The sequence below is a fragment of the Amphiura filiformis genome, chromosome 18, assembly GCF_039555335.1.
Source record: "Amphiura filiformis chromosome 18, Afil_fr2py, whole genome shotgun sequence".
In the NCBI taxonomy this organism is placed as follows: domain Eukaryota; kingdom Metazoa; phylum Echinodermata; class Ophiuroidea; order Amphilepidida; family Amphiuridae; genus Amphiura; species Amphiura filiformis.
Genome location: NC_092645.1, coordinates 2,424,547 through 2,436,446, shown reverse-complemented (window position 1 = coordinate 2,436,446; position 11,900 = coordinate 2,424,547). Strand labels below are relative to the sequence as shown.

The 11,900-nt window shown below is 38.5% G+C and overlaps 1 long non-coding RNA gene across 2 annotated transcripts; it reads right to left on the bottom strand.

Annotated features, from left to right (window-relative positions):
* Positions 1-3,841: 3,841 nt before the first annotated feature.
* LOC140139343 (uncharacterized) lies at positions 3,842-9,965 on the bottom strand. Of its 2 annotated transcripts, none has more exons than XR_011857089.1 (6): positions 8,674-9,965; positions 5,951-6,105; positions 5,439-5,600; positions 4,894-5,047; positions 4,381-4,543; positions 3,842-3,982 (listed from the first exon to the last, which is right to left on the bottom strand). It is a non-coding gene; the product is annotated as an uncharacterized lncRNA (long non-coding RNA). The 2 variants fall into 2 exon arrangements; XR_011857090.1 differs by lacking the exon at positions 8,674-9,965 and adding an exon at positions 6,439-6,563.
* Between the last annotated feature and the right edge of the window lie 1,935 nt (positions 9,966-11,900).

Below are 11,900 nucleotides of genomic sequence, written 5' to 3'. Positions count from 1 at the left end.
GATATTTCAACAAATTAAAATTGTATCAAAGCACAGTGTTCTGATTTTAGTTTGGATGGAATGATTTAGAATTTATATATTTTACTCCATCAGCGCTAAACTGAATATATTATGCAAGTTTATGCATGTAGGGCTACTATGTATTAGGTATGGTTTGCATATTAGCCACTTGAAAGCAACCTTTAACCAAATTCACACCACCCCTGTGTTAGATTTTGCAACTATCTTCCACAGGGGATATGAATTTCAAATGGAATGAACACAATCGGCAGCAGCTCCATTTGGATTTCATACACCCTCTGAGAAAGATTTAACCTGAATCTTCCACTGGAGGATGAGTTTCAAATAGATCTGCTAATGTACATGTTTCTGGGGAAGATATTTCCAAAATCTTCCACAGGGGTAGTGTGGATATTGAATGGCATATATGGCCTAATACATAGATAATGCCTTGATTAACTTTGACACGAAAAATAGGAAAGAATCTTCTGTGAATTTTGTTCATTTTGAACAATTCCAAGTAAAACGGTTGGTTTACTCACGTTTTAGTGACGTTTCACCACTACACTAGTGGCTTCTTCAGACTGGCAACTCATCACATCTGACTGCTTGCTTTTATAGGCAACAGGAAGCACCGTAGAGGGCGTGATGAGTTGGTCAAAGATGTTGTTGAGTGAGTAGGCCCCTCGTCCTTGTTGAGAGTGTCTTGTCCTTTTTCGGCGGATCCAGATGGCTTCTTTTAGCCACCTGGTGGTCTTGTCTGCTTCACGATCAATCACTTTTGAGTCCTCCCAATTGATGGAGTGATTTGTAGAGGCTACATGATCAGTGATGGCGGATTTGTGAATGTCTGTGACAGATGATTGGCGTTTTGCTCGAGTAAATGGTTTTGATTCAAATTTCTCCACCTCTTTCTGATGCTCTTTGAGTCGGATGCCAAAGGGGCGACCCGTTTCACCAATGTAGGAACTTGGGCAGTCTCCGCAGGGTATTTCATAAATGGCTTCCGCTTTCTGTTGAGGGAGAAGTTTATCCTTTGGATGGACGAGCATATTGCGGATGGTACGATGTGGCTTCATGGCTGTGGAAAATCCGTGTTTTTTAAACACCCTGGACCACACGCTCGAATACGCCCTCTATATAGGGAACCACAACCATGCCTTTGGTTTTTCACTATCATCTTTTCGTTTGGAGGAAAGTTTTGTCTTAGGAGTGGATCTGTCTTTTTTGACTTTATTGATTGACCTTTCCGGGTAACCGCCCGTGGTCAACGCTTCGCGGCTGTTCCCCTCCTCCTTTTGTCTGTCTGTTTCCTCGGTAACCAACGCGTCACTCCTGTCTAACAGCATTCTAACAACACCCAGCTTTTGATGTAAAGGGTGGTGGGAGGAGAACTGAAGATATTGGTCAGTGTGCGTTTTCTTGCGGTAGATACAGAGTTTCACTGATCCATCCGGCTTTCTAGTAATTAAGGTGTCGAGGAAAGGAATCAAACCTTCTCACTCAACAACATTTTGACCAACTCATCACGCCTTCTACGGTGCTTCCTGTTGCCTATAAAAGCAAGCAGTCAGATGTGATGAGTTGCCAGTCTGAAGAAGCCACTAGTGTAGTGGTGAAACGTCACTAAAACGTGAGTAAACCAACTTCGTTTTACTTGGAATTGTTCAAAATGAACAAAATTCACAGTTGATATCAACATTCCTAATGAACTTGTTCAAAGATAGGAAAGAATCTTGTAGATTCTAAGCCTAAAAAGCCTGAATTGAAAAAGTTGCTAAGATTATCTCACCAGGAATTCCACAGATCATTCAAACAAATGATCAAGGTTAATGGATACCGCCTAACAGAAAGATGTCAATGTTGAGGTTGGTAAAGTTCTTCGACCCAGACGCTATGAAATTTCTCAGGTAGAAAGAAGTCTGCAAGGCAAAAAAATACAAAGCTTGTCAGTAGCCATAGAAGAAGTACATTTAATACATGCACAAATGCTATACAAGAGAGGCTGATGATTCCAATACATTGTGTTGTTGCCACTGAGTATTGTAAATATGTAAACATTTCAAAGTTTGATAGCAGTGCATACAGGCTTTCTCCTTATTTCTCCATGGATGAGGAAGCTATATATGTGCAAAACTCACTATTCATTGACAATGCAGAAAGCAAGAGTCTATTATAACCAAGGTCCAATGATTTTTGTGCCTCACTACAAAATTTTCCTTTCCCTGGCAATTTTATTTCGCAAATTTCCGCGCAATTCTGTATGAAATGTAAATGAAACCGGTCCTTATTTTAAATCATCACAGTCATGCCAATCATTTGCTAATCTGTCTCGCACAAGCGCTGCTTATCGCTTTCGCGTATGTGTGAAGAAACTTCGATTTATGTTGAAACAGCACACAAATGCATTTAAAAAGATATGCTATATGTTTTTTCTTCCTGTGTTTTATATTGTGTGTTTTATGTGTAAAAGTTCCACACAATTTGCTATTTTTTCACGCAAATTATTTGTCCATGATTATTATCATGCTTTTGTCACAACAAACCTGTACACTCACTGACTGGTTCAAGCGCGTAATCGTGATCAGTGGTAGACTCCACTCTGTTGAAAGTGAAAGCATGCAATGGGCTTTTCCATTTAAAATCCACAAATATCTTCCACTTGACTTACTTGACTTATTTCGAGTGGTGTCCTCAAACTTTCTGTTCTCCATTGATGTCCTGAAGTCTGCTAGCTGCTTCCAATCGAGTGTTTCCACCTCCCGTGCTTGGGTATCCAATGAACCATTTATGATGCGGGCTCTCGCTTCTAGAACAATGGCCAGCAAACCGGATTCTTCTTTCCCTGATCTTGTGGCTTATTTTTGGAAGATCTCCATATAGGTCTGCATTTGTCATATGTTACTTCTTTGAAATCATCGACCCCTCTAGTACTATACACCGTCATTTGTGACGCTTTCTCTGTTATTGTAGGACATGAACTTTGTTTTACTTCCATTCATCTTCAGGCCCACTATTGCTGCTGAAGTCTCAACTCTGTGAAGCAGTTCTTGTGCTTGTTGTTTTCCTCAGACAACAGTGCAATGTCGTCAGCAAAATCAAACTCTGTCACCAACACCGGTCCAACTCTCCTGCTTCACCTGTTTTCCAGGTGGAATCCTAGCTCCTCTTTATTTCCATCAAAAGCTATTCTCAGTGCAAAGTATTCCACATGTACCTCCACAATCTACATAGAAAAGAACATTAAAATTCATTTAAGACCTGCTGCTCATTTTGGGCAAAAAGCAATTGTCAAAAGTTTTACCATTTCCAAAGTCATATCAAATTAAAGGCACATCTGTATACTTCCCCATAAACTTCAGTAAAAAAGCCTCCCAGCACTTTCTGCAAGATAAGGTCTGGAGAATCTAAATCTAATCTAAACAAATACTCAATAAAAATTGAAAAAGCGTCATCTAATTGAGAAGAAAAATCATGGATTGTCATCTTCATCACTATAATGGGATTAAGATAATATAATGGGATATTTATATGTGAATACAGATTAAACATTTTAGTTACATTACATTATTACATAGTGCAGTTTTGAAGTATTGAATGCTGCAAGACTCTAGAACAGATGATGGGAGGTTATTCCACTCTGATATGGTATTTGAAAAAAAAACCTGTATTTGTACACATTTGATGATACTCTCATGGACTGGAACTTCAGAGGATGATATTGTCTAGAAGTTAGATTAGACATCTGATGCATAGAAACCCATAGAGTCCTATAAGATTTCATAGATAAAATGCTGACTAGATCATCCTAGCCCAAACATTTGGAAATGATTATGTTTTGTCCATTTATATAGTAAAGGGAGAGCAGTGGGACTATCATGCTCCTTAGGTCATCAGAGCCTTCTTGAACATGGTTGAGGTGTGTAGCAAACTCCTTTATTTTGATGCCTTAGCAATAGGTGTGGAAAGATGCCTATAGGCCCTAAACGAAAGATTGAAAAGAAAAAAGCAATATTAAACAATGTATTCTTTTTATTAGTATATTTCTAGCTACCATGTTGGCTCCAGATAGCTTTGATAAACAAAGCAAGAAATGGAAGAAAATAGTGCAGGAGAAAGGAGAGAAGACCACTCCCAAACACCATTTTGTACAATTTTACTCTTAGCCCTGATGCAAAGGCTGTTATACCCCCTATGGGCCTGCCAAAAAACCCTCTCGGCCTGCCAAAAGATCCCCCCCCCCCCAATTTTACCCTCCCCAGGGCTCATAGTTATTGCACATGTCCTTAAAGAACATGCATCATTGGCTTAGTTATACATACACAATTAAACAACTTGTTTGTTTTCAACAACAACATCTTCTATGAACATTTTGTATACCTTAAAGTCAATTGCCTTAGGTGTATCTATTGGTTAAATGCATGTAGAGTGCTATAGAAATTGGCCACAGTTGTTGAATGCTGTGTTGTTCACTGCTGCATCATACTCTGCCATATCAAGCCAGTCATCTTCGTCATCTTTTTATGGATTGTCATCTTCATCACTATAATGGGATTAAGATAATATAATGGGATATTTATATGTGAATACAGATTAAACATTAAGTTACATTACATTATTACATAGTGCAGTTTTGAAGTATTGAATGCTGCAAGACTCTAGAACAGATGATGGGAGGTTATTCCACTCTGATATGGTATTTGAAAAAAAACCTGTATTTGTACACATTTGATGATACTCTCATGGACTGGAACTTCAGAGGATGATATTGTCTAGAAGTTAGATTAGACATCTGATGCATAGAAAACCCATAGAGTCCTATAAGATTTCATAGATAAAATGCTGACTAGATCATCCTAGCCCTAAACATTTGGAAATGATTATGCTTTTTACCTCATCCTGTTTTGTCCATTTATATAGTAAAGGGAGAGCAGGGGACTATCATGCTCCTTAGGTCATCAGAGCCTTCTTGAACATGGTTGAGGTGTGTAGCAAACTCCTTTATTTTGATGCCTTAGCAATAGGTGTGGAAAGATGCCTAAAGGCCCTAAACGAAAGATTGAAAAGAAAAAGCAATATTAAACAATGTATTCTTTTTATTAGTATATTTCTAGCTACCATGCTGGCCCAGATAGCTTTGATAAACAAAGCAAGAAATGGAAGAAAATAGTGCAGGAGAAAGGAGAGAAGACCACTCCCAAACACCATTTTGTACAATTTTACTCTTAGCCCTGATGCAAAGGCTGTTATACCCCCTATGGGCCTGCCAAAAACCCTCTCGGCCTGCCAAAAGATCCCCCCCAATTTTACCCTCCCCAGGGCTCATAGTTATTGCACATGTCCTTAAAGAACATGCATCATTGGCTTAGTTATACATACACAATTAAACAACTTGTTTGTTTTCAACAACAACATCTTCTATGAACATTTTTGTATACCTTAAAGTCAATTGCCTTAGGTGTATCTATTGGTTAAATGCATGTAGAGTGCTATAGAAATTGGCCACAGTTGTTGAATGCTGTGTTGTTCACTGCTGCATCATACTCTGCCATATCAAGCCAGTCATCTTCGCATCTTTTTATGGATTGTCATCTTCATCACTATAATGGGATTAAGATAATATAATGGGATATTTATATGTGAATACAGATTAAACATTAAGTTACATTACATTATTACATAGTGCAGTTTTGAAGTATTGAATGCTGCAAGACTCTAGAACAGATGATGGGAGGTTATTCCACTCTGATATGGTATTTGAAAAAAAACCTGTATTTGTACACATTTGATGATACTCTCATGGACTGGAACTTCAGAGGATGATATTGTCTAGAAGTTAGATTAGACATCTGATGCATAGAAAACCCATAGAGTCCTATAAGATTTCATAGATAAAATGCTGACTAGATCATCCTAGCCCAAAACATTTGGAAATGATTATGCTTTTTACCTCATCCTGTTTTGTCCATTTATATAGTAAAGGGAGAGCAGTGGGACTATCATGCTCCTTAGGTCATCAGAGCCTTCTTGAACATGGTTGAGGTGTGTAGCAAACTCCTTTATTTTGATGACTTAGCAATAGGTGTGGAAAGATGCCTATAGGCCCTAAACGAAAGATTGAAAAGAAAAAAGCAATATTAAACAATGTATTCTTTTTTATTAGTATATTTCTAGCTACCCTGCTTGCCCAGATAGCTTTGATAAACAAAGCAAGAAATGGAAGAAAATAGTGCAGGAGAAAGGAGAGAAGACCACTCCCAAACACCATTTTGTACAATTTTACTCTTAGCCCTGATGCAAAGGCTGTTATACCCCCTATGGGCCTGCCAAAAACCCTCTCGGCCTGCCAAAAGATCTCCCCCAATTTTACCCTCCCAGGGCTCATAGTTATTGCACATGTCCTTAAAGAACATGCATCATTGGCTTAGTTATACATACACAATTAAACAACTTGTTTGTTTTCAACAACATGCATGTAGAGTGCTATAGAAATTGGCCACAGTTGTTCAATGCTGTGTTGTTCAGTGTTGCATCATACTCTGCCATATCAAGCCAGTCATCTTTGTCATCTTTTTATGGATTGTCATCTGCATCACTATAATGGGATTGCCTGCCTCAGGAAATTAAACCTGTAATTTCAAATAATTCAGTGTATTAATAATTTTAATCTAACTAGACATGACTAAGTATTACAGGAAATTTGGAAGTAATGCATTATATAATTTTGCTTTTTCGATTGCAAAGATTAGCTAGTATCTAATACTAAGCAAGCTCGGTCCCTGTGTGTGAATGTGATTTACTAATAGTCCAACATGTACCTAAGTACATTTGATAACATAACCACCTTTCAGTGTGATATCAGGGCCGTCGCTAGACCATCTTCTATAAGGGGGGGGGGGGGGGGGTTGAGAAATAAATTTTACTGGTATGGCCCGATTTACCTTTTGCTGGCACATGTACATGGCAACATAATTGCCACCCTGGCTAATTGGATTGAAGTCATCCCTCTCCCACAACTGTAACCCAAGTTTTTTCCAAGCTGTCCCACTACCAGGAAAAGCACACAAAAATTTGAAAAAGTGCATGCGTAGTTTGCTATTTCAATGTTAAAATTCAAAGGAGATGTACTGAGTCACCGAGTCAGTGACAAAAATTTCAAAATCGTCCACTGATCTGCTACTAAAAGGACATTATCAGGACAAATGGGCATGAAGTGCACGAAAAAATTGCAATTTTAAATGCTAAAATTAACAAAATTGAGGACAATTGTTTCCTTAAATCGTGCCAAAGGAAGATGCATAGGCCTTTTACAACTTTTGGTTACTTTTGTCCCGTTATTTTGATCCAGCTAATGAGTTTTGTTTTTTCAGGCATGAGAGGAGTTGCCCTAGCACTCATATTTATGATTTAGGCCTACATCATAGAAAGGATGGAATTATAATTATTTTAAAGATTCATGTTCAAGTTCGAGATGAAAATAAAAAATGAATCGTAAATTTTGTCAGAACATTTCTATCAACTGAGTAGGAGAGGACATTGACTTGCCATCCTGACCATGCAGTGCAGGATTTACCCTTTTGGGGCCCTGGGCCAGGCCAAAATTTGGAGGCCCCAATCTCACCATGAGGAAGGCATATGCACTCAAGTAGCCATGTTTTGATTTAAAGATAAGGGGGCATACTTTTATAGGCCTAAGATTGATAGCGGTAGAGACGAGCATATTTTATTCCTATTTGAGACATTTGTACGTGAAGTGCACAAAAATTTTATATTTCAGACAATTTAAGCCCAAAATAAAGGTAAATAACACAGAGCCAGTGCGCAAGAAGCGCGTGCAAAATGTGTCCACATCAGCTTAATGCGCCTGGCCAACATCATTGTAGGCCAACAATATACAATATACCGGCCCAAATTACAAACTTATTGTAGTTTTTATCCCCTTGCTCTCATGTGATGTGAGAGACACTAACTCCTTGTACCACTCCCCCTCCCCTCTCTCTCCCTCCCTCCCCTCCTCCCTCTCTCTTCCCCTTCACTCTTCCTTTCTCTATTCCCTTTTTTAGGGATTGCCAGGGGTGTCACACCCCCATGGCAACAGCCCTGTGTGACATGTGCAAACCAACATTTCAGTCACTCACAGTTACGCCTTTCTACGCCTTATAAATGCCTCAAAATTTTGACTATGCATGCAATGTCTCCTTAAATGCAATGTCTATAAATGGTTGAACATTAAATTGGCAATTCATAATTATGAGTTTCATGAAATCCCAGCACACAAAACGTTTTTACAATGTTTTAAACACTTTACAATGGTTTTAGTTTTTGTGAAAACATGTTAATAGCATCAAATGTTAATAGCAGTGTTAATGTTGGGTCATTAAAACGTTTTGTATGAAAACACACTACAATAGAACTTTTAAAATTTTGTCAAAATGTTATTGTAAAATATTTCCAACTGGCAAAAATTTGATAAATATTTTGTCAACACTTAAATAAAATTATGCTAGAATATTTTGTAGTAAGTTTTAACAAAATGTTTTTGAATGTTAAGAAAACGTTTTATACCTAAATGTAAATATAACCCAACATAACAGATGTTTGTTTTCTGGCAACCTTTTCTAACATTTTGTGAACAATATAGAAACCAATGTTTTCTGGGTATGTCTTAATTACCTCAAGTTTCTTTTTGTTATTTGTCTTGACCTCCTCTTCAATTTTGATCATCTTTTGAACAGTCGACAGTGATGTACCATGTATAGCAGGTTTACCAGAGCTTGAGAAAGGCATGGGAGTATTGGTTCTCTACAATAGTGAAAGGCTGTATCCACTGATGAGGTTCAGGATGGACTCTCTTCTATTATGACTTCTAGTTATGGTATGTGTTGGGTCATACAGCTTCACTTCATGATTTCGCATGCTACACGAAAGGAGTCCAGCAACAGCAGTCGATTTTGTTGATATTCAGTGTACCTGCAAAAATCCCAAAAATGAGATAATGGTTGAATTAATTGAATGAATGGATACTTTTAATCATGTGACTTTACAAGGGTTACAAGAACTCAAGTTGAGTGGATCCAATTTTAACACTGAATATCCTTCACATATTTAATAAATATGGAGTGTTTGATATGACAATTAATGTAGTGACAAAGGTCACAGAAGCTAGCTCACAGATTCATGTAGGTCATCTGGAATCTTAGAAGTTTAGACCCAGATATACCAGGTTATTCAAGTTCCCCAACCCTATATAAGACACACACACATACACCCCACCATACACATACCAAGTGCCAAGAGCAAAATTGTACAAATTTGTTGGGAATGGACATTATTTTCCTTGCTCTCTTCCTTCTTTCTTTTCTCTCATACAGGCCAGCATTCATATATTATAAGCCTGACAGCTTGGCTTGAGCGATAGCCTGGTCCCATTCATTCAGACTGACTGGTTAAACAAATAAACAAACAAACAAACAAACAGACAAATATAGCACCCTCTGGTTAATTGTGACCAGATGTAAACAAAGGCGCCATTAACTGCTTTTCTTTCAGTATACTTTAACATAAATTGAAAGAGAAAACATCTGTGCTTTAACCATGTTAACTGGTTTTTGTTTTGTAAATTAAGACCACTTAATTGTATGTTTAGATCAAGTCACAACCGTAAGCCCGACAACCACTTCAAGGTAGGTGCATAGTCCAGCTGCAACTTGTTAATTCTTAGGTTACGTGATTTAACCCGAATCAGGATTTAACCTAAATCAGGAGTTCCAAATTGGTCAAATTTTGGTCCAAATTCTTTTGACATTCCTGATTTAACAAAATTTTTGTATTTTGACTCCTGTATCAAATTTCCCAGGGTTGATAATGGACCTTGTTCATTCTGCATCACCCATAGAATAATAATCAGCAAAGAACATGTTTCATAAAACTGGCAAAACCATCATACATGCCTTTCTCTGCAGCTGGACTACTGAGTCGGGAACACTTAACGGATACAAGACGAATGTTGAGGGCCCTGTTCCTCAAGACAAGACACCTCATGGCCCAGCTTACAAAGGCACAAGACGTTAGAGAACACGCTGTGCATCTGTTTATGTTCTCGCCCCACACCATAGCGGGTAACCAAGTGGCACAGTCCCCTCGGAGGTGACATAGACGAAGGACATCGTGTAAACCAATCCCTCGCTGGCACTATGACATTCAATAGAGGCATCGTACTTCACGGCATCTTCCCAGACAAACGATACAAACGCTAACATATATTGTATAGGAGGGATGCAATGCACCATAGCAGTGTACTAATTTTGAATTTGGTTATTTTTACTTTCTCAGTATTTACTAAATTTGGGTACATATTGACAGCTAACAGCTTTGCTTCAACTAGATTTCCAAAACCAAATCAATATAATTGATAAATGACAGTTAAATTGTGCCCAACCTCAAAATGTCCCAAACCTTATTGTGCATGTACTGTGATAGTTGTCGCGCAAATAAAATGCAGTTCCTAAAGTTTTATTATTGGTTTTGTGTTATCATCAATCAAGTTACCATCCTCAACACCATCCCCAAGAGTCATATCACCTTCATCATTACCCTGCCAAAATATTCTGTCATCTTGTTCCAACTTTGCCAATCTATCTGTGAGAGATCCTTATAAAGTCTCCATCAAGAGCCATTTAGATTAATCACGACAATAGGATATGTTATCGAAACTGGTATAGACAAGTCTTGTGTCACAGACAAGAAACTCAGAGACTAACCCCTGTCCAAGCTATGTAGGAGAATAACATCAGCTGAAATGAGCTACAGGGAACCATGCTCACACAAGTCAGGAATCTCTTGCGCCGATGTGCTTGCAGCGCACGCTGAGGCACTTGCAGTGCACAGATGCCCTTGGCTCGCACTCAAGCACTTGCCCCTCACAAACCAAGCCAAACTGACCTTCTGACAAAGGCTAGGTAAGGGTATGATAGGGGTACCTGATCAGGATGCTGGAATCTAGTGGGTAGTCCCACATTTGAGACCTACATTTACAGGAATATTGCTGCCGGGGGGGGGGGGGGGGGGCTCAACTTTGGTTTGGGGGGGGGGGGGGGCTGTTACTCCAAAAAGTACCCGACCGGAAACCAAAGGAGTAAAAATTCTACCAATTTTTTATAAATTTTTGCAAATTTGTGTAAAGAAAAATTTGCACTTTTTTTGAGAAACTTTTGAAGAAAAAAACACCCTTTCAAATTTTCATGAAATTATGGCCATCAATAAACCAAAATGGCTGAAAATCCACCCAAGTCTAAATGGCTGAAAATGTACCCCGAATCTGCCGTACATCCCCATACCCTCATTTCCAATAAGACCCTCCCCCTTGGTTTCTGCTGTCCAAATGGGTCATGTTTTCACAGAAAAGGACTAGGTGACAAAAATATAAAATTCTACGCCGAGCAGCCGGACGTGATGACCAAGCACTACGCCGGGCAGCCGGACTTGATGACCAATGAAGATGGTGAGATCTAGAGGGGTGCCCCCACACTTGAGGAATACACATACTGGGATGTGCTATCCAAATGGGTTTGTTTGTCACAAACTTAAGAAGGATCCATTAAAAACAACTATTTAATCAATTCCATTCTTATCACATAGCTTTTTTTGTTGTATTTTAAATTGTTTTATTCTAATTTGTTTTTCATTGTGTATTTTGTGTACATCTTAAAGATTTATGATTTTTGTATTATAAGTGTTACAGTGGGAGGGTCTGCTTCTAAAGTAGACAACAAATTTATTCATCCCTATATCCAATGAAACAAAAATAAATCGGGTGGTAACGTTGATTAAAGTTGCATCATTCTGCAACATTGCGGAATGATACATAATGGGGGAGCGAGTTGGCGCAGCGATAGTTCCCT